The 23,924-nt window shown below is 36.8% G+C and overlaps 1 protein-coding gene across 9 annotated transcripts in view; it reads right to left on the reverse strand.

Annotated features, from left to right (window-relative positions):
- The window catches only part of LINGO2 (leucine rich repeat and Ig domain containing 2), a 1,108,854-nt gene that overhangs the window by 175,324 nt on the left and 909,606 nt on the right, over nucleotides 1-23,924 (reverse strand). The gene's annotated exons all lie outside the window — the stretch shown is intronic.

Raw genomic sequence — 23,924 nt, forward strand, 5'->3', positions numbered from 1 at the left:
TTACAGCTAGAAAACCCAAAACAATGAAGTGAGTTTGAATTTAATAACAGAACTATTAAAAATTTAATAACTAAACAATGAATCATAAGAAAATTTATTGAAAAAATCCTACTTACCTTTGCAATAAAACTGTAAATATTCTTGAGAATGAATTTAATAAGAAATATAGAGGTTGCAGAAATTATAAAGTAATGAAGACTTGAATAGATGGACATATTTTTTTTTAACCAGGTGATTCAATGTTGTAAAGATATCAATGTTCCTTATGTTAAGCTAGAAATGAAATTCTGCCCTCTGATAAAAATACCACCAAAATTATTTTAGAATCGATTTAGAAGAATAAATACACAATAATGCATAGATAAGTCTTAAGTGTAACGGGGGCCTAATAAACTTTCCAAATATAAGATATATAGTGATTAGCAGAGTAGACAGATCAATGGAACAAAAGCGAGAACTCCAAAATAAACCCAAGTATGTATGGGAATTTAATGTACATAAAAATGACATTTTAAATTAGTAGAAAAATAGTTAGCTATTGACTGTCAATGGGACAATGGGAGGCTATCTGAAACAAGTGAAGCTAGAGTAATTTTCACTCCTTACTCAAAATTCAGAGTGAATCAAATATTTTATTGTAAAAAATGAAAATACCAAAGTACTAGGGAAAAACATAAATGGACATGACTTGGGGGTAGGAAATGCTTGAAATATGACAAAATCCGAAAGTCATAAAAACTGATAAATTTAAATAATAAAAACCAAAATCACCTATTTGTTTACCTTAAACAACATAAACTGACAGGCAACAGCTTTGGAAGAAAATAATTTCAGAATAAGTAGAAACCTAAGGACTAATACATATACTATATAAAATGGCTAAATATCAATGAGGAAAAGGTAATGATAACTGACTGCTCCAAATTATTAATAAAGTTATGAAAATTTAACCAGAGAGTTCACTGTTCATTTATCAGAGAAGCAAAATGTTTGGATCATATGATAAGACATTTATTGTTTCTAGGAGTTTAAATTAGCATAACTTCCTAAAAGGCAATTTGGCAATGTCTAATAAAATAAGCAATATTAATAATTTTGACCTAGGAATTTCACTCAGTGAAAATTTGCATAAGTGCAGAAAGATGTATATACTATGAATTCCTTATTACTTTTTTCCCTCCCAATTGAAAAGCAATGGAAACAGTCTGAATACCCATTTGTGAGCGTTGCATATATACATTATGGAGTATCTATATATATATGGAGATAGGTCTTTGTGTAAAAATGGTAATAATTCCAATATATATACACCTTGTATAGATTATTTATTGCTATGGCCCAGAACCTGGAACATTACCTGGCACTTACTGATATTCAATAAATATTTGCATGTTGAATGAACAATGTATTTTTACATGCCAAAAGTAAATTATAAAATAACATGCAATGTAAAATCATGCATCTATAAAAAGGCTATCTCTTTAAAAGTAACCCAGTGGTCTTTACTTCACAAGAGATTTTTACTTTCTAATTTGTCCATTTCTATAATTTTCACATTTTTAATAATAAACATGCAATTATTTGTGATTAAAAGCCTGAAATATTATGAGAAGAGAGCACTCCTCCATTCCTTTATACCAGAGCTATGCTATTTGGGTCACCTAAACTTAAATTTGTTGTGATTAAATTAATAATTAGGTAGTAAAACACTACAGTCCAGGGTGATTTTATATCCTGGGAGGACAAAAAAAGAAGAGCATGGATAAGAAATTCTCAGTAAAGAAAGCAAGTATGATTGAGACAAGAGTTGCCTCAACTTCATGAATTGAGGTTTACCAAGCATTTTCACATATGCACTCATTTAATTCTCATACTATTATTTGCATCTTAAAGATGGGAAGAATAATGTTTAGGAAAAATAAAGGACCCACAGTTAGTAATGGAGAATCAAGACTCGAACTTGCAGAATCACTCCATTCTGTTGCTAGCATTATAACGAACATCTATATAGCCAGTGCCTCCAGATGGAAAGAGAGCATCTGTTTGAGTGGTGAAGAATGAAGATGCGGAGGCAGAGGACTGGATGGGGAAATCCAAATTTCCATCTAAAACACAACTGTAGAGCCTGTATTTATTACCATGACCATTTGTTTACTTATAGTATTTTTTCACCCATAAAGAAAAATTGAGCCTGGGTCAAACTACTAAGGCAGTGTTTTTCTACTCAAAATAAAGCTCGCTCCCTTCCCTGTGGGGCCAAGTTTCAATTTGTAAAGCTTATAAATCAAAGGTGAACACATGCTGATCCAAATGTAAAGAAATTCCAGGAAAAAATATGGCATTTTCCATTCTGTATTGTTTGGTGTGTGTTTGGACCCATGCCTATGAGCCGGTTTTATTAATAAAGACACACGAAAGATTGTATATTACTTTCCTGTTATGGGGAAATGAGGCTTTATTCACAGAGTATTGTATTTCTGGGTATCAAAATTACATTCTACCTGTATCAAATCCCTGTGTTTCCGTAATGAAAAGAAAGCCTTTGTGTTCTAATGAATGATACTGTGCAATTTATAATCAAAGGTTATGAATTTCCACTTTGCAGATCCCCTTTACAAACACCTATGGACTTTCAATATGTGTTCCAACTACATTTACAGAGATAATAATCCCGTCCTAAGAATGCCTTAATATTGGCTTACAAGGAAGAACACAATATCAGGTTGGAATGAAGGTCAGTTTTTCTCTAATGACGAAAATTGGAAAACAAACAAACGCTGAACTAGTTTCATTTCTTCCTTTTAGCAGAAGTTTTAGAAATAATTTGGTTTATTTTTCAATCACTGAATCCCTAGCTGTGAGAAGGCAGAAGTGAAAAATACTGGTCTATTGCAACTGCTACCGGATTTTAATTCTCCCTTGTGAATATCCATCAGAAACTCTCATTATTGGTACTTTATTTACTGGTAGGTTATTTATTTTCAGACAAATTCTCTGAAAGCATTAAGATTCATTAAAGAAAAGATAAAAATATGTAAGCCATTGACACGTAATGTTTTCCACTTTTGGGGAAACAAGTTTATCTAGGTAATAAAATCGATTTACAAAAGAATCCAATTGCCTTATACTTACATTTCCAGCAAATTCAACAACTTGGGACATAGCCAGGAGTCAAGAAGTAACTAGAAACAAGGTCTTTGAGAATGTACAGGCTAAGTGAAGGATCAGTCCTGAGGAGCTACGCCTGTCAGAGGTCCCATATGTTCTCACTGAACCCCTCTATTTTCTCTTTGCAGGCAGTCTAACAAGTCATCTTTCCTTATGTCCACTCTTACTTTCTTCTTCAGTCTCTACACGACAGTCAAAATGATGTTTTTAAAACACAAAATTGATTATGCTACTTTCTGCTTGAAACTTTTGCACATAGGATATGTTTACGGAAATGAATTTTTCTGTAAAATCTGCTCCACTGAAATGGCAGAATAAATACAAAATGACAAGCTGTTGATTATACCTGCTTACAATTATGAGGCAAAATCAGCTCTGGATGTGAGGAAATAACAGCACACGGTAGTATGTCCGGATGACTGACCACCACTGTTTTGAATCCCGTGTTTCTAATGAAATGTTCACTAAAATAGAAAAGATCTTTATTGAAACAAGTATCTCAGAAGTTTGGGGATTCTATCCTTGCTTTCTGGTTCTAAAGGGTTTTCCCCATTTCCTCTTCTGTCCCTCTTAACTATACATTGAGGGGAACAATAATATCAGATGTGGTGGCTTTAAAGTACAGAGCATGCTCCCTACACTGGGGACACGGCCAGAAAATGCCACTCCCTTCAACAGAAACTAATAGTCTGTATAATTCAGTGAGAACCACTCCACAGAATGGTTTTTAAATACTCAGTAGATCTGATCATCGTCATTAAAGAACCTACTATGCCCCAGGCAGTGTGTGAGGCATTTTTAAATACGTTCTCTCATTCAGTCACAAAATATCCACACCCATCTTGTCACATAGGCATTTTTATCCTAATTCTGCAAATGGAAGTCAGAGAGGTCTTATTTTTCCAGTGATGATAGCATGTCTCTCAAATCTCACGTAAATCAAAATATAAATTAATGCAGGTTTTTCTGTGACATCATAAAGGAAAAGAATTGCTGACTTGTACTGCATCTACAAAAATGGAGACTAGACAGGTATAATTTATTAGTATTTAGCCAATAATATCCAGAGAAGAGTCACAGCCTCAGGTGGACAAAGAATACCAATTGCTAAAAAATGAAGTCTCTAATGGAGCAAGGAAGAATCTTTGGGCTGCTCAGATACAGTAAAAATGATAATAATGAAACGCTGTTTAATACTGTAACTTACTGAGCACTTGCTATGAATCAAACATTAGACTGTGTTATATGCATTATCTTATTTAAATTTCACAGCTCTAGAAGGCAGGCATTCTCATTTGCATTTTTTAGATACAAAACTGGAGCTCAGATAGCTTAAAGAATTTCTTAGAAGGACAAAAACTTTGAATTAAGGCAATAGTGATTCCAAGTTCTGTGTTCTTTCCTCCTAGCATATGTACCGCCCCACCAATTCTCCAGTTGCCCCATATCCCTGCCCTTGCCATAATCCTGTGCTCACTCTGCACACTCCTGGTTATACATTTGGTTTCCCAAGCACTTGGCCAAGATACTGGCCCAGATAATGAATGTTCAAGCTCTTGGAAGGTGGTCACCCACATTGCAACATTGCAGATAAATGCATTGGGTTTGTTATTTTATTAACCACCTGGAGTAAGCTTAGTTATTGTGACTCTTACTACCCTCAGAGTCTTATTACTCTGGGAACAAATGAAAATATTAAGTTTATGAGAATGAAAAGCTCAGGAACAGAATGACTGCACCCATGTGAACCCCAGCAACTCAGGTTGCCTCTTTTTGAAAATCACAATAGTTTACAAACACAGTGGTTTTCTCACATTCTGCAGACACTTAATGGAAAACTTTCTAATGAAGTGCCCAAGCTCTGGCCAGGTTCATCAACAAGAACTTCCTCAGAGGAGACCTTTATATTAGAAGCAAAAACCTCTGATGTGCCAATGAAAAGTTTTTGGGTAAGAGAAAACATCCTAAAGGAAGGTTAAAGAAAAGAGGGACCTTAAAGTTGGTGAGGGAGTCTGGAAGAAAAGGGAAGCACGCTCCACCTCTCCCCAGCCATTTCCTTCCTCAGCATCTCACATGTCTTTCCTTCAGCTTGTCTCCTCCTTCTCTCTCTCAAAATTGGATTCAAAGTACCTCAGAGCTCAGCGGCGCATGTCTAATAGACAAGGCCAGGGGTGGGAGGGTGGCTTGTATTTGGATATCTCTTGAGGTGAGAGTGAAGGGCCATCCTAGGCAGAGACAAGAGGAGATTGCCCTTCCAATGGCTAGTTCCACTTAGAGCTCCTCTGAAATTCTCACGGGTGCCCCAAGGGTGAGTTTCATAGGGGAAGAATTTGCGTAGTTACAAGACAGCTAAGGAACCATCCTACACAAAGTACATTTTGAGGAGGAATTGGCTAGTTCCAATTTTAACTTTCATTAGTAACGGACCAGCTTGAGAAACATGCCTTTATTTAGACTATTCCTTTTTCCTTTATGTTGCTTGCAAAGTATATTATATTTAATAGAATAGTATACAAATTAATAAAAAGACCAAAGAGAAAAATAAGAGTAGAACAATAAAACAAAGCAAAAAGGAAGTTGCACAGAGACATGTGCATGAGGACAGACTTTAATTGCCAACTTTTCAGACAATTCATCATTTTCATGCTTGACTTGAGAGGATAACAAATTGCTTCATCTATGTATACATGGTGATTGTAAATATTTTCTTATTTTGCTACCCAAATTGTAAATAAGAAAATATTTTGTTTTATGAATTATTTTAAAAAGTGATCTGCACAATGTTTCCCCATAAGTATTATAAACATTTGAGGAGAATCCACAGGGAAAATGCTGAAACTATGTTATGGCATATTTTAAGTGAAAGTTCCTTTAGCTAAAAAAATGTAATTAATTCTTAGTTTCAAACAAGCTTTAATGGGTATATTTGCAGATTTCATTTTTTCTTAGATTGATTTATGAACCATTTTTCTGATGTTAAATTTTGCTGATTTTCATACCTGAACATTAGGAAAAAGCAGATTAGTTTAAAAATACGAATGAAGTTTTAAATTTCTTTATAGTCTTCTGGGATTTCCTGGGATTATTTGGAAGAACAAAATGGCACATTTCCTGCTTTACCTGACTGCTTAGCTAAATCAAGACAATAAGCTTCAGGTAACTAAGAACACTTGCTATAATTGAATATAGTTCCTTTGCCCTCTCTTATAAGGTAATCTATTACTCACAGGTATAGGGTAACTGAGATTTTGTTTTTAAAGGTATGCTTTTTGGTGAGGAAGATTGGCCCTGAGCTAGCATCTGTTGCCAATCTTCCTCCTTCTTTTCTCTCCCCCAAATCCCAGTACATCATTGTATATCCTAGTTGTAAGTCCGTCTAGTTCTTCTAGGGCTGCTGCCATAGCATGGCTTGATGAAAGGTGTGTAGGTCTGCACCCAGGAGCTGAACTGGTGAACCCCAGGCCGCTGAAGCTGAGTGCACAAACTTAACCACTATGCCACCAGGCCGGCCTCTGAGACTTTTTTTTTAACTATAAAAAGATGACAGATGTCTGTTCAACAGAGATAACTGACTGGGAGCTCCACACCCAGACTCATTGAACATGAGATCCTGGTTCATGTGATTGCTGCCATGATATCATGACTGCCCAACTGTCAGTGAACACAGTTCCCTGGGAACGTGTTGCCTTACAAAAGGGAATCTACAGCAACTGTGAAAAGAAATTAGCGACTCTAGAACAGTAAGGTTAATTGGATCATTGTTTAATGTTCTAAGAGGCGGGGAAGATCTGCTGAACTGAGCATGTCAGTATATTGCTTGCACTGACTGGAGTCTGTTGGACTGCAATAGAGATAATCTCCACCTTGTGTGATATCTGGAGAGAGGACTCCGGCTTGCAGTGATTTTCTGTGCAGTGACTTGATACTCTACCAATGTGCATTGTTAACTCATTCATTCTTCTACACCCATTCATTTGTTCACTGAATATTTAATCTTAACTTCTAAAGAGGGGTAAGTTGTTCCTATTTTGTGCATTATTCTATCTTCGGTGCCTAAAACTGTGCCTGGTAAAATCAAACAATAGTTACTGGATGAATGAATGAATAAACTGAGTGTCAGACACCATACCGATTGCTGGCTTTTGGGTCCATATCCCAATTTATTAGCCTCTCCGGTCCACCAGGATTTCATTATCCTCTGATTCCCTTCCTGGTATTTTGGACATCCACATCCCCGAACAGTGGTTGATGTCACTCACTCTTTCAATTTTTATTTCTCCAGTGTTTTCATTTGGGGACTTCTCAAATCAGCCCTGGGCCCCACAAAATCCCACCCAGTGCATCAAAAGTTAGACCAACGTTCCAGCTAAAGGTCAAAAGACATAGAGGGCAGGATTCAGACAATAATATAAACACATAATACTTTTATAGAGTGAAATAATTCTAACAGGCTTTAAGTTGTATAAATATAACTTTGTTCTTATTTATAAAAATTAACGGTCAGTAGGATTTCTCAAGGAAAGTCAGTTGTGCTCTAGGCTTCCAGGACAACTTGCAAAAAACAAAAAACAAAAGAAATAGGCTACAATAAGTAGGAGAAAAAGACAGACGAATTATGCTAAGAATACAATTAAGAAGAAAAGAAATGTTAGCAATGAACTTTAATATTGTTATCCACAGTTATTTTGCCAATTAAAGTAAAAAAGATATAATAAGTGGAACTACAATGATTTTTTTATTGAAAATGAGTGAAAGAAGTACATATTTTAAATAAAAACTCTTTAAAAATTATTTAGTACTAGTGTAAACTAAAAGACACTCTTAGCTTCATTTTTCTTGATAAAAAAATGAGTCAGAAATCGAGTGATCCTTCTAAAGCTAGAAAGAAAATCAATTATTACAATTTCCCACCTACATGTATATTGCAAATTGAGTGAGAAGGATTCATGTATAATAGGAAGCAGCTAGCATAGATTTTTAACTTACATTATCCAGTAGGCTGCAGAATTCAGACATTAATGATCGCATATCTTAGATTCTGTGAGAATATTACCAAATGACACTTCAGAACTTTTCATCACCAGCTATTTTCATCATTTCATTCCATCTCTGTAAAAACTCATTCAACACTTTCTATTTATTTAATAACACTAACAATCCATTTTTCCAGTTAATCATTGACCAGCAAGAAACATTGACAATTTTCCCAAAATGTCATAAAAAAGTGTTCCTCAAAACACTTTACTAAAAGATGTTAGAATGGCTGTTATCAAAATTGCAAAAGAAAACAAGTGTTAGTGAGGTTCCTCAAAAATTAGAAATAGAGGGGGCTGGCCTGGTGGCACAGTGGTTAAGTTTGCACACTCCACTTTGGCAGCACAGGGGTTCACAGGTTTGGATCCTGGGCACAGACCCACATGCTGTGGCAGCATCCCGTATATAAAAAAAATAGAGGAAGATTGGCACAGATGTTAGCTCAGGACCAATCTTCCTCACCAAAAAAAAAAATATATATATATATAAAAAATAGAAGTGCATGTGATCCATCAATATCTGCACCCTCATGTTCACTGCAGCATTATTCACAACAGCCAAGATATGGAGACAACCTAAGTGCCCATCACTGGATGAATGGATAAGGAAAATGTGATTTTATATATAATATATATTAAATAATATAATAATATATATAATATATTATAATATATTATATTATAAATTATACAGAATTATATAATTATTTAAAATACATAAACTTTTATTAAATATAATTAATTTATTATATGATATAATTATTCATTATATATATTTATTTTATATATATAATGTGATTTTACATATAATATAAACTACACACACACACACATTCATACACAGACACACAATGGAATATTATTCAACCTCAAAAAAGATCTTGCCATTTGCAATGACAACTTGGAGGAGATTATGCTAAGTGAAATAGACTAGACACAGAAAGATAAATTCTGCATGATCTCACTTATGTGTGGAATCTAAAAGGTCGAATTCATAAAAGCAGAGTCGAGTGGTGATTGCCAGAGCAAGGGAGGGTGGGGGAAATGGGAATATGTTGGTCAAAGGGCACAAAGTTTCAGTTATGCAAGGTGAATGAGTTCTAAAGATCGAAAGTACACCACAGAGACTTTAGTTAATAATATTGCTTTATATGCTGGAAATTTGCCAAGAGAGTTAGTCTTGTGTTCTTACCACACACACACAAAAGAAACTGTAAATCTGTGTGGTGTTGGATATGTTAGTTAGCTTGATTGTGGTAATTGCTTCACAATGTATATGTATATCAAAACATCACCTTGTATACCTTAAATATGTATAATTTTTATTTGTCAAGTATACCTCAATAAAGTTGGAAAAAAACATGCTCCAACAACAACAACAAAAAATATCCCTAATAGAAAAGTGGGAGTCATATTCTGAGAGATCTAGAAAGAACTGAGTGGTCTGCTGTGAACTCAAGATTTCTTTGGAGTTTTATCTTATCCTAAAAACTCAAGATTGATTGAATTCAAACTCAGTTTGAATAAATTCCATAATATACTCATCCTTTGCCTGCACTCTTTTGGTTACAAATGACAGAAACCAATACTAAACTAATTCAGGCAAAAAGGGAATCTTCACACAAACACAGGAACAGCAAGAATGATTCAGGGGCCATTTCTATTAGGGACTTAAGTCTGTTCCTTTCCCTCTCTTGATGTCTAGACCCTACATCTCATTTCCGCTCTCTGTGACTCCAATAAAGCTTCAACCTTTTAAGCTTTTAAGCTTACTCACATACCTGCTAGTTCCCATAGTTCAGGTCTTCTTTCTTTGACATGAAGGTGATCATCTTTCATGCCAGAGTCTGGTTGAAACATCACAGGAAAAGACTCTGATTCACTTGGCTTGGGGCATATACAGACTAGATCAACCAATCAGAGCTGACGAGGAAGAAATATGGTATACTCTGGAAGGCCTCTCAGCAGCACATGGCTTCCGTGAAGGAATAAGTCTTCCCCCACTGAAGGAAGAAATACTAGTGAGATCAGATAGTCACAATTCTACTACACTAGTTATTTTAATATGAAATTTAACCATTCCTTTACTATGGATTAAAATTTGCATTTCAGGAAGATTTTTTTTTTATTCTGCATTATTTGTATCTCCTTGTGTACTAATCTCTATTCTGGAGGTGGCTCGACAGTGGCAGTCTTAGTAGGGTTCTAAGAGCCCAGCATGTGGCTGTAGAAGTTATTGCTTAAATGGGGCTTAATGTAGATATGCTTGATCCTGCATGTTAGCCCAACAAAAATATGGCATGGCATAGTGACACGGAGATACAGGAGAACATCTTTTTGAGCGTACAGTTAAACACTGGTAAGAATGAAGTGGGGCAAGTGGCTTGTGGGAAGCCAAGTACTGAAACACTCTAAGTAAAGGCTGAGATGGTTGGATTTTACGCTTTTAGCAACAGTGATAAATTAGAAATTTTAAAGCTGGAGAAGGTTAGATTCATATTCGTGTTTTAGAAGACAGCTGTAGCAGGGGTGTGAAAAGTCAATCAGGGGAGCAAGAAACCAAAGGTAGAAATCACTTTATGAGTCTATTATAAATATTCCAGACAAAAGAGTTAGTTACTTCTTGATTTGCGAAACGTTGAAAAGGAGGCATCAATAGAATCTGGAGTTATGTGGGAGTTGAGAAAGAGGGAACAGTCGAAGGTAAGGGAGACTGAGTGTGAGCTCCTGGAGGAACATCACACTCAGGGGTCGATAGTGAGTAGATCCATAATGGTAACCTGAAATTAATGTTATGTATACACAAAGTCTCCCTGTCCTTTTAAAATATCCCATAAAGATACCCAATGGTTGAAAAATTCCCCAAGGACAGAAAATTTTAAATGCAGTCAAAACAGTTGTAGAATTCAGATGGAAAGATATAGGGGAACTGAATCATAAGCCTAAGAGTAATGTGTGATGGTTCCATTTGCTGCTTCTTTCAATGGTTGTTTACTCGTTCTCAAGCTAAAACAAAAATAAATAAATAAATAAAAGAATATATGTTCAGAGATCCACCATTACCAAGACTACAGATCATGATGCCGAGTTACTTTTCCTTCTTTGTGGACTGCAGAGTTGGCCTGATTCAATAATCACCACCACACACATCACATACCTACAGCCTAATTTTCTGCCTAAATGGGCTGCAGCTTGCCTATTTACAATTCACCAGATTTCCCTAAAAGTCTTTTAACAATTGTTTGACTGATTTGACTTTCTGGTATAATCAAGATTGGTTCCATAGCAGCCCAGAATTAGGATATCTTTTGGCCCTGGCTTCTAATATTGATCAAGATGCAAGTATGTAGGTCACCTTGTATTTGGTGAGGTAATGATTGTGCTTATATTTTATTTTATTTTTCTTTTTTCTCCATTTTTTTTTTTTTATTTCTGGGAAAGTTTTGCTATGAACTATATCTGTTGCTAATCCTCCTCTCTTTTTTTTTCCTCCCAAAGCCCCAGTACATAGTTGTATATTCTAGTTGTAAGTCCTTCTAGTTCTTGTATGTAAGCCACTGCCACAGCATGGCTACTGACAGATGAGTGGTGTGGTTCCATACCTGGGAACTGAACTAGGGCCACTGAAGAGGAGTGCACCAAACTTTAACTGCTAGGCCATCAGGTCTGGCTCTGCCTATATTTTTTATCTAAAGTCAAAAATGTAAAATTAATCAGAAAATAAACTTTCTCTAAATGTTGGAAATTATTCTTTGCTTAAATGTAATAAAAAATGAAGTTATATTCTACTAGTCATATCATAGATTGGAATTATCACTCTGACATTTTTTAAGAAATGGCTGATATCTATCAATATTGTTCATTTTCATCTGAACTAGAAGTGACTATTTTGACCTCTGTGGGTACTTTACAAACTTATTATTCATGATCTTTTATTCAGCAATTTACTGGATATCTACAGAACACTGACAATCTATAGGCGCTGCACTAGACACTATGGTAAAATATGAGATGATAATGAGAATATTAATAAAATATAATTTTTTAATGTTACTATTTACCAGAAACTAGCCTAAGAATTTTCCACTTATTAACTTTCTTTAAAAATGTTATAAGATAGGGAAACTTTTATAATCTCCATTTTAGAGATGAAAATACAGACACAGAGAGAGATTAAATAATTTGCCCAAGAATACACAGCCAAAAATGTGTATAAGGTGAGATTTGGATCCAGGTTGTCTGTCTCTGGAGCCATTCTATGGTCAAAGATGAAAAATATTGAATTACATTGGAACATTACAGATAAATGTCTTGAGAGTATGAAGAAAGCAGAGGTCACCTTGACATCAGACAATCCAGAAAGTCATCAAGGGAGGTGCCATATGCAATGTGTCTGGACTGCCTTATGCACTTGAGCTGACTGGTTCACTCCCATACATGTGGCTAGCACCACATCATCAGGGCAAGCTCTTGACATCTTGCCAGTTGGTTCCAGCCCGCAGGCTTTGAACTACTCCTTCAACCCTCTTGCGCGCTCCTGACCAGTTCCACGTCTCTTTTGTTCTCTTTTTCTTGCCTTGTATACTGATGGAGGGCTCCCACTCATCACATCGAATTATTACTATACATTTCTTCCCCACTAATAACTTTGGCTTTTCAGCTTGAGTATGACTCCCACAGGACCCTTGGGAAAGCTTTGCCTCCAGTCACTTGGACTCTTTGATGCAGTGAAGCGCCAACCTCATCTCTGGGCAACTCCTAGGTTGGGCCCTTCTTCCTCCCAGTTGATTTCTTAGACAGAAAAGTAGACACATAGGCCTCTCAGTTTTTCCTTGTTAGCGTTTCTAATTTTGACAGACACTTTAAGTGTAAGCCCAGCCTTCTAAAATAAGGACAAGTGCAGAGTCAAAATTTACAATTACTCTAAAGAACAATGTTTTTTATGGTTCATTGTACATTTGTTCAAACCAGAAGTGGATCAATAGTGTTTTATTGGTCTCTTTCATGCTAAACCTTTGTTAATGGTACACTAAATTGTTACTGTGCTGCACTTCACTGCACAGCCTCTACGACACGCCAGGGTGATCCAGGGCCCGAAGTTTGGCATTAAGGAGCCTGACTGTGGAGGCAGATGAGGTACAAAAAGAATGTGGAATCATTCATTGCTCTCCTTCCACTGCTGACTCCCAGGCATTACACAAAAGATGCCTGGTTCTCTCTGTTTAAACCACATAGTATCTTAACCAAAAATATTCAAAATCTCAAATTCATTATCATGCCATTCCCCATTAATTTTTAAGTTTAAAGGAAGGAGAAACAAATGCAAGAAAATGAATTCTGAAATTAAAAAAAAAATCAATGACCTTGTAAAGCCTGTGGTTTTGCCTGTAATTGTTTTCCTTTTTTTCTTTATTTCTTTTGAACTGGCATTTTTCCCTCCAGAGAAGCTGAAAGAAGCTTCCTTTCAATGACTTTAGTTATTTTCCACCTTTCAATTTACTAAATCTCACTCCAGTAAAGAAATTTCATACTTAATGATTAGAATATTGATCACTAAATTTGCTGGCTCTGAAAACATAATCTATTTTATGTGTCAAAAAGTATATTTTGCTTCAAAATCTTGGTACAATGGGAACACAGAGCAAAGAGAATAGATGATCTAAAAAAAATCAAAAGCAATTCAACCGACTGTTGTTTACAGAACACAAAACCACTGAACACATCAATAGCATACCGCTACCCCGTAGGCATCCCTTACCTGGGTATGACTCATAACAGCATCACCTTTCAAAAACTACTTAGAATTTTCATGTGGGCATGCATTTATTCATTCAACAAATGTCTGCCGATAACCAACTACAAGCAAAACACTACGCCAGGTGCAGGGCATACCAAGATAAAAAAGACACAGCCTTTGTCTACAAGGAGCTTCTAATCAAGAAGGAGAGACAAAATACTTACAAGACATCTGTAGTGGAGCGGAAGAACTTGCTTTCTGGAGTGACATTGTTTGCATTCAACTCCATCTTTGCTACCTACCAGTTCTCTAAGCCTCAGTTTCCTCCATAGAGAAAGGAGGGTTAATGAACGTTCCCATCCCATGTGTTTGATGTTAAGGTTACACGAGATAGGGTGTACAAGTACTTAGTGCAATAAGTGTCTCACAGTCATTAAGAAATACGATTATTGTGCACAACTACTATTTCACGATTCTAAAACAGGTGCATGTGCACTCAGGAAGGTTTGGAAGCCATGGGACATTCACATAAAATGGGTCAGAGGAGGGATGATCTTTTTTGTTTGGTGTTAGAAGGATGCTCAGGAAGACTCTGTGGCATTTATGACAGACAGAAAAGGAAGAATATGATTATAATTTATTGAGATGGGGCAGAGGGCAAAAAAGGGAGAATACAAATTGAATGTAGAAGAAATTTTTTTTAATTTAGAGAATGGAAGAAGTGTCACCTTCTAGGACTGTAAAATTTGAAACAGCATAAATATGTAATGGGTTTTTCTCTAATCAATAGTATTATCAATAATTTTTTCTTATATTTTTTCTCCCAAATTCTAAAGTTGGGTGCTTGTATCCTGGGGAAAAATAGGGTTTTGGAGTCTATCAATCCTGTCTAAATTAAGAACAACTGCTATTTCTCTTCCTCCTACTATTCTGCAGGCCTTTGATTACCTACTCAGGTGTGACTCTTTTGGGGTCTCCACTGAATGCCACAGATGGTCAGTGAGGACGCTCATCTCTGTCCAGCCAGAAGTCAAACTTCCCCAATTCTTTGAGAGTCGGGGAACTGTTAAGAATAAGGATTCCTGGTTGGCTTTTTCCAGCCTGTGGAATCTCAACCTATGTGTATATGGTTATCATTCAGGAAAAGACTCAAGGGAATGTACATGCAGATTCCTGGAGCTTTTTCTCAGTGTAGCTCCTTCCTCTCCAGTTCTTTGTGCTGCAAATTCCAGAACCTCAGCTTCCTCAAGCTCTGATTCCAATCAACTCATCTTCTTAAGAATGTACGACCCTCATGCTCTGCTGAGGATCATTATTTCTGTACCATGTTCTGTAAATTCCTCTAGGCATAAATTCTGGGTGTCATAGGACTTATCTGGCTTGTTTCCCTTCTCTAAGGGAGCACAGTCATTCTCTGATGGCTGTCTAATTTTTGAAGACAGGTTTGTTAAATATTTGTCCAGTTTTCCGGTTGATAATGGTGAGAGAATAAGTCTAGATCTAGCTTAGTCCATTATGACTGAAGCAGACGTAGCTCAAACTGGCATGCTATGGATTAAAAAGCATCCCAGGAGATTCTAACAGAAAGCCAAGTTTGCAAACAATTAGGGTATGGTAGTCACCTTCTTCCCTCCACACTGGGAAGCTCCTTCACAGGAGTGATGAGGTGGTTTTGCTAGCCAGCATGCCTTCAGCCTTTTTTGGTAACTATTCCCTATTTTCTCCTGGGGGTCATGCTTAACCTACCTCAGCCCCTGAGCATAGCTCTGGCGACAGTGACTTGATTCAGTCATATTTATGCTTGAACTTCTGAGAAAAGATTTCCTTCCTGCCCTCTGGAGGGGAAGCTGGTATGCTGTAGGTTTGAGGAGGGAGTGTCTTGACATCGTTTGTGTCCAGACAAAGGCTAAGCTTAAAGCCAGATATGCTCCCGGAAATTTAAGTTCCATTAGCCAATGAATTTTCTTTCTGCTTAATAGTTTAGATTTTATTTTGCTTGTAAAACAGGAACAGGAAATATGCCTCTTCTCAAGAATCATGAAGTCCTGATACCTATAGTATGACTAAAAACCTTCTAAGCACATCTGAGGTACTGGGAAATAGTAATTGGGAGGCTTCTTTAGAAAAATAACCTAGAAACTAGAAAAAATTGTTACCTTTTCCCTCCAATCTTTAGAGTCAAGTTCTCTAAACTTGAGTACCATCTCCCACCAACACTGTGCATGGGTTCCTTTTACGCCACATCCCCACCAACATTTATTCTCTTGTCTTTTTGATGATAGCCATTGTAACAGGTGTGAGGTGAAAGCTCATTGTGATTTTGATTTGCATTTCCTTGATGATTAGTGATGTTGAGCACCTTGTCATGTACCTGTTGCCCATTTGTACGTCATCTTTGGAAAAATGTCTACTCAGGTCCTTCGCTCATTTTTTAATTGGATTATTTGGGTTTTCTTTGCTACTGAGTTGCATGAGTTACTTATATATTTTGCATATTATGTCATATTCCATATATGGTTTGCAAATATGTTCTCCCATTCCACAGGTTGCCTTTTCACTGTGTCGATTGTTCCTTTTGCTATGTAGAAGCTTTTTAACTTGATGTAGTCCCATTTGTTTATTTTTGCTTTTGTTGTCATATCCAAAAAATAATTACTCAGACCAATGTCAAGGAGCTTTTTCCTTATGTTTTCATGTAGGAGTTCTATGGTTTTAGGTCTTACATTTAAGTCTTTACTCTATTTTGAATTAATTTTCATGAGTGGTCTAAGATAGGGGTCTAGTTTCATTCTTTTGCATGTGAATATCCAGTTCTCCCAACACCATTTATTGAAGACTATCCTTTCCCCATTGAGTTTTCTTGGCTCCTTTGTCAAATATTAGTTGACTATATATGCATGTATATATGTATATATTATGGCTCTTGATTCTATTCCATTGGTCTGTGTGTATGTTTTTATGCCAGCACCATACTGTTTTGATTACTATAGCTTTGTAATATAGTTAGAAATCAGGAAGTGTGATGCCTCCAATTGATACAGCGATTATGGAAAACAGTATGGAGGTCCCTGAAAAAAATTAAAAGTAGAACTACCATATGATCCAGCAATCCCACTTCTGGATATATAACTAAAGGAATTAAAATTGGGATCTCAAAGAAATATCTGCATCCCCAAGTTTATTGGTTCATTGCAGCATTATTTATAATAACCAAGACATAGAAACAACCTAAGTGCCTATCAATGGATGAATAAAGAATGTGGTGTCTATACACACACACACAGAGTGGAACATTATTCAGCCTTAAAATAGAAGGGAATCTTGCTATTTGCAGCAACATGGATGAACCTGGAGGATATTACACGAAGTGAAGTAAGTCAGACAGAGAAAGACAAACACTGTATGATCTTACTTATAAATGAATTTAAGACAGACAAATTCATAGAAACAGAAAATATATTGGTGGCTGCCAAGTGCTGGGAGGTGGGGAAAATGGAGAGATGTTGGTCAAAGGATACAAACTTCCAGTTACAAGAAGAATAAGGGAATAAGTTCTGGAGATGTAGTGTACAGCATGGTGACTTTAGTCAATAATTTTCTATTGTATACTTGAAAGTTGCTAAGAGAGCAGATCTTAAAAATCTCACCATACACACACAAAAGCTAACTATGTGAGATGATGGATATGTTGCCTAACCTTATCGTGGTAATCATTTCACAATATATACATATAACAAATTACCATATTGTATACCTTAAACTTACACAATGTTATATGGCCATTATATCTCCAAAAAACTGGAAAAAATTATTTTAAATTTAAAATAAAATTTTAAAAAAAGAGTATGCATCTCATGTGTTAAGTAGCTTATAATGGGTACTGCCATTGCTTCATTTATTCTTAATTTGCATTGCTAATAGCCTGCTTTTCAAAAGCACTGACTTGATTCTGAATGGCTATAAATTAGTCTCCAATATGGCCAAGTCACACACCTGCAGAGCCATGTGTATGGAATACACATATAACAATTATTGCTCTGGAGGTGTGTGTAAGTGATTACATGAATGGTTGGGGCCAGGCCTAAAGATTTGTGACACTGAACTGCACTAAAGAAAGCAATCAGAACACACATGGACTGCAGCTGGGACAATATAAATAATCAATAAACAAGTTGTCACCTCCATCTCCACATAGTGAGAGGTGTCCTCACAAGGGACTCTAGAATAACCATGTGTGGTTGTTCCACCCAGAATCCCTTCAGATATCTTATCCTTCACACATTCCTAATCCATTTACAAATGAACCACACATCGGTATCCATGAATTCAATCTTTCACGCCTTCACAGGTAAAGAGACACACCAAAAACCACTTCTCTGACAGACGTATGCACTAAACATTTTGTAAATATTATTTTAGAGTATAAAGAGCTTTATTATTTTCTTTATTTCTAATTTGTATATTTGACCATCCAGCTAACTCTCCGATATAGCTGAGGCAGCAGCACCCAGAACAAAAAAGACCACCTGAGCAAACTCAAGCCGTTATCTATACACTGATTTTTTTCTTTTTTGCTAACATTGAAATAAGCTTCAAGTAAAGCTGGTGAGAGAAGTTTAGGGTCAATTTTTTTTTTTTTGTAGAAAAGATTCCTTATTACTGTATTTTAAGTATAGTAGTCTAAAAGCCAAATGAGCCTTTCAGAAGATAAGACTTCATGGAAGCAAAACAAGAAAAAAATATATTTAATAACAACATGTCAATAAGCACAGGGATTCTAGCTCATTTATTCTTTCAAAACATATTATTCACTAATTTACCCATTTAAAAAATGTTTATCAAGTGCCTATTACGTATTCAGGCGCTATTCTAAATTTTGGTGATATTGCAGTGAATAAAATGGACAAAAGCCCTGTCTTCATGGAGCTTGCAACTTACTAGGCAGACAGATAAGAGGCAAATAAATAAGTACACATAATATGTAGCCCAGGACATAGACTGCATACAGAATGCTTACAAGAACTGAAAAGTGGAATGGGAGCTGGAAGGGAGGGGGGGTAAAAAATGAGTTGTTTTAGTTTATTTTGCTTATTTATTTACTAGATGTAAAAAATAATAGCATGAACTTTGCACCTGTATTTCTTCCTGTCTGGATTACTTTTTCCTCCCAAATATCTGTAAGTCTAGCTCTTTTCTATGCTCTGCTCAAATGTCATCTTTTCAATGGGGTCTTCACTGGTCACCTTATTTAAGATTATACCTCGCTCTTTAGTACTCTCATAAGCACTCCCTATCTTATCTATATCTTCTATATTTTCATTATTTCTTTTGTTCATTGTCTCCCTCAGCCCCACAACAGTGGAAGCTCCATGAGGGCAAGAATTACTTTCTGTTGTGTTCACTGCTAAGTCCTCAGGACCTGGAGGAGTTCCAGATACCTACTTGGTATTCAATACTTATTTTAGAATGAATGTTTGGATGAATGAATGAATAAATGAGGCAGCAGAAGATTTGACATATATTTGAGGCACAGAAAGGAGCTTGGTAGGGGTGACCATGATGAACACTGTGACAGTAAATGAACAATGAACAATACACAGTCCTTGCCATCAGCACCTATTTTCTAGTGACGGGAAATAAGTAAACAGACAATCCCAATCAAATGTGATGAGAGTTGTGGGTACTCTGGAAACCCATAGGAGTTTCCGCTTCTGACGTGGAATCAAGGAAGGCTATCTGGAAGGGTTGAAATCTAAGTGAAGACTTGAATGTAGGGACATTCAGGTAAAGAAAGGGAAAGAAATCCTCTTTAGGCAGAGAGAATAGCATGTGCAAAGAATCAGTGACAAGGGAGAGCTTGCCACCCTCTGGGAACTGTAGGTATTTTAGTATAGCTGAAGCTTGCAGGGTCTTTTATGACAGTCTGAAGACATTGGACTTGATGCAGAGTGCGAGGGAGAGTCACTGAAGGGTTTTACACACGGAGTCACAAGATCATGTCGACGGTGTTGGAGAGAATGATCGGAATGCGGATGTTGGTAACAGTTATCTTGGCATTAGATGATGGCAGTCTAAACCTAGATGGTATATTAAGGATGGAAGGAGGAGAAAGGTTTGGAAAGTCTGGTGACAGTCAGTGCGTGGCATTTCCCAGGACAGAAGCAAGAATATGTAGTTTAGGAAAGAAGGAACAAAAAATCCTTTAATGCCTTCCAGTGGTCAAATATGTTATTTGTAAAGGTAAGATTAACTACCTATAAAAATTCCATAGCTGAACCTTTCTATCTGTTTGCCTTAAAGTACCCACAAATCTGTACTGCTCCTAGAATTATCACTGTTCATGCATGGGGCTTCAAGGCTAAACAGCGGAATTGGGGAAGGACACTGGGTCTGTTGTATCAACCATCTGAAAGCACCAGAATGTCAAAGCATCTTTCCCAGGAGCAAGGCAAGATATCAGGTGTTTGTCTAAGAAGGAAATTGTCTGGAAGAGCAGAAGACATATTCGTGGACCTTTCTTATTATTGTCTTTTCTAAAGCCCTTGTTCCTTTTCTTCCCCTGGCTTCATCCAAGAGCATTGTGTTTCTCCTCAAGACTGGAGTAAACGGACATTGTTGTATTCTGTTCAATCTATAATGCTAACTCTGCCACTTTCATTATCCTTTTTTCTTTCTTCTCTTCAAGTCTTGCTCATACGTCTCACACACGTACATATATATACACACACATAGGCTTATGCATACACATGCACACACACGTATGTCCCACATTTTTATGCCAGAAACACCACCATAATACTGGTGGACTGTCCTCCCTGATTTTGCATCTCCATCATGCAACACAAGTTCTACTCTCAAAAAATGTTGGTGGAATGAATGCATGTAAGTTAGTCATGAAATCAAGAACTGTCTTTCATATTTATAGGAGCATTCATCAAAATAGCTGGAGTTGAAAAGAAAACCAGAATAACCATACCAAGAGGAAGAGAAGAGATGCCACTATTGGATATGTGTCTTAGTCTGCTCAGGCTACCATAGCAAAATATGATAGATTGCGGGACTGAAACAACAGAAATTTACTTTCTTACAATTCTGTAGGCTGGGAAATGTAAGATCAAGATGCAGGCTGATTTGGTTCCTGGTGGGGACTCTCTTCCTGACTTGTATTCAGCTGCCTTCTCTCTGTCCCCTCACATGGGGGAAAAAGAGAGAGAACTCTGGTGTCTCTTCCTTTTCTTACAAGGACACCAGCCCTATCAGATTAGGGCTCTACCCTTAAGACCTCATTTAACTTTTATCACTTCCTCACAGGCCTTTTCTCTAAATATAGCCACACTAGTGGTTAGCGCTCCAACAGATGAATTTTAGGGGGATACAATTCAGTCCCTAGTAATATGCATGCTTACCGAATATTTGACAATGCTTGCACACTCAGTGCTTTCATGTTAAAGTGTTTCTCAGCTTTTGCTTATCCACTACCACCTTTTACAGTATCATGCACTGGAAATGAGGGCACTACCCTAGAGACTAGTGGTTTGTGCTGAGAGAGTCTGCACAATGACCTAGAAAGAGGCTTACTGTTAAGGCCAAATGATCTTCACTTGAATTCTAGATTTGACACTCTCTCTTATGGGCAAGTTATTTGCATTCTCTGAGACTCAGTTTTCTCATATATAAGATGGAGGTAATACATTCTACCATGTTGTGAAGCCTAAATGAGTGACACATAGGAAAATATTTGAGCCACAGAAGATGTGCAACAAGCTTATGGCCTTTAGACTTCTTCATTCAGTCTAGTCACTGGTCTCAGTGACAACCATTATTTCACACCTTATTGGCAGGATTCATAATAATTGGCATTTACTCTGTGCCAGACATTTTACTAGATAACTTTATGTACACATATTATCTAAATTAACACTCAAAAAAATTCCCACAAAGTAGTTATTACTACTCTCAGGGAACAAAGTCAGCTCTACTGAGATGTGAGAAGGTCCTAGTGGCTCTCCTCAGCCTACTCAGAGGCAGAAAAAAACTAGGAAATGTAAGGCAAGAGGTCCTTCTTGCACGATCTCTTTATTCCTTTTTAAATCTAGCTTTAAAATTCCTGCTCCTTGCAGCAGAATAGATTTAATTAGAGCCACGCTCGAGCAGCGTGCAGGTTGTACCTGGAAGGTCCTTCACCAATGTGAAAACCCCATTAAATTGTGGAGAGTGGTTGTTGCAGGCACCACAGAGGGTGACTGGCTTGGAGGGCACCCAGGAACACGGAAAAGAAAACCTTTAGGGCATGGACGGAAGTCCCCAAATCCGTGACTAGGATTTGCCTACTATCCAAACATGCATTGAGGCTTTCACTACTCAATAATTTGTTGTCATTTTCCCCCCTCCCAATTCCAACATGATACTGTGACCAAAGAAATGGATCTCTGGATCCCATGAAGCCGTTGTGGCTGAAATACAATAAACACAGCATCTACCACCACTGTAGCAGCTGCTGCTGCTCTCTGCTGCTGCTCCATCTGACATGATTGAGGACTCACCAGGCACTATGCTAAGCACTTTCCATACATTATCTCACTGAGTCCATATATGAACTCTACAAAGTAGGGAGCCTTATTATCTTCATTTTAAACATTTCCACACTGGGGTAATCTTAACCTACATGTTGGATATTTCTGCAATTAAAAACACATTAATCCTTGAATAGTCAATCTGTAATCAAACTCATCAGTTTACATACACAAGAGGAGCTTTGAAGAGAAACTTTCAGGAAGGATAGAGAAAGGAGCTCTGAGTTCCCAGTGCTGAGAATGTATGGTCTGGCTTCAAGTCATTGTCTTTAGCTATGATTTTCTTTTAAAAAAATATTTCTTCCTGAAGTTCTTTCTTCTAGCTCCAACTCCTTTTTTTTGTCTTTGGCAGAAATCGCTTGCTTTTTCATCTTCTACAAATGAATGCTAAGGAAAAAAATACTAGTTGAAATATTGCCTATGGGCGATTGCTTATATGCATGCCCAACTCTTCTCTCTTCAGCATTCACAGACTGCAGTAATGGGGCAATGCCAAACTCCAGGAGTCCAGCGTGTGGAATTACAAACTTGTTGAAACTATTCTCTTTGACTCTGGCTATTAGATTCAGCCCATGGGTGCTCAACTGTTTTGAAATTGTGTATTCTGAAGGCTCCAATTCAGCAGAGGCAGTTTGCCCTTCAAAATACTCTCTTTGGTATTTGGTAGTTTTAAAGACAGCTTAAAGATTTCAAGAGTCTTTTTTTTCTATATGAAAATGAGATGCTTTAGGATTACTGGAGCTTATCAGTGAAATAGAGGTGGAAAACAACAATTAAGCATCTAATAATACTCTGCCTAAATCTCTCCTTCATTTTCCACATTTTTTCACCTTCAATTCCAAAAGGAACTGGCAGGTCACTCTTCTCAAAATGCATTTATAACTGCCATTTTCTCTCTTATACTTCAGGACTTGATACAGTGAGGCAGAGAGCTGAACTCTAGGGGAGTGGAAAATTGGAAAGTGAGATTTAACAGGAGAAAAAAAATCAAAGAAAAACTCTTCTTTTTACTGAGGCTTAAAGAGATAGAACCAAATTTCTGGGTTATACATGGAAACTAGGTGACCAAAAGATGAGCAACTCATCTACCACTAGGTATACGGAAGGTGCATTTCCAAGGGAGAGACTGTCACAAAGGGGACAGGACCACTATCCATCTGAACTTTAGGTGAATATTCTCTATAGAGAAACCATGACGCATCCGTCCAGATCTAGAAATGCCATACAATACAAGTGCTCGACCACTCAGGCCTTTTAACCACAGAATGAGCGTCAGAGTGTTTCAGTTTTACTGTGTGTCTAATTAATAAGGAAATGCTTTCAATTAATTTATTTAGTCTAGTGTGTATATATCAAGAGTCTGACATATACTTTTATATACTGATATATAAGTATGTATAGGTATAAGTGCCT

The sequence above is a fragment of the Equus przewalskii genome, chromosome 22, assembly GCF_037783145.1.
Source record: "Equus przewalskii isolate Varuska chromosome 22, EquPr2, whole genome shotgun sequence".
NCBI classification, from domain to species: Eukaryota; Metazoa; Chordata; class Mammalia; order Perissodactyla; family Equidae; genus Equus; species Equus przewalskii.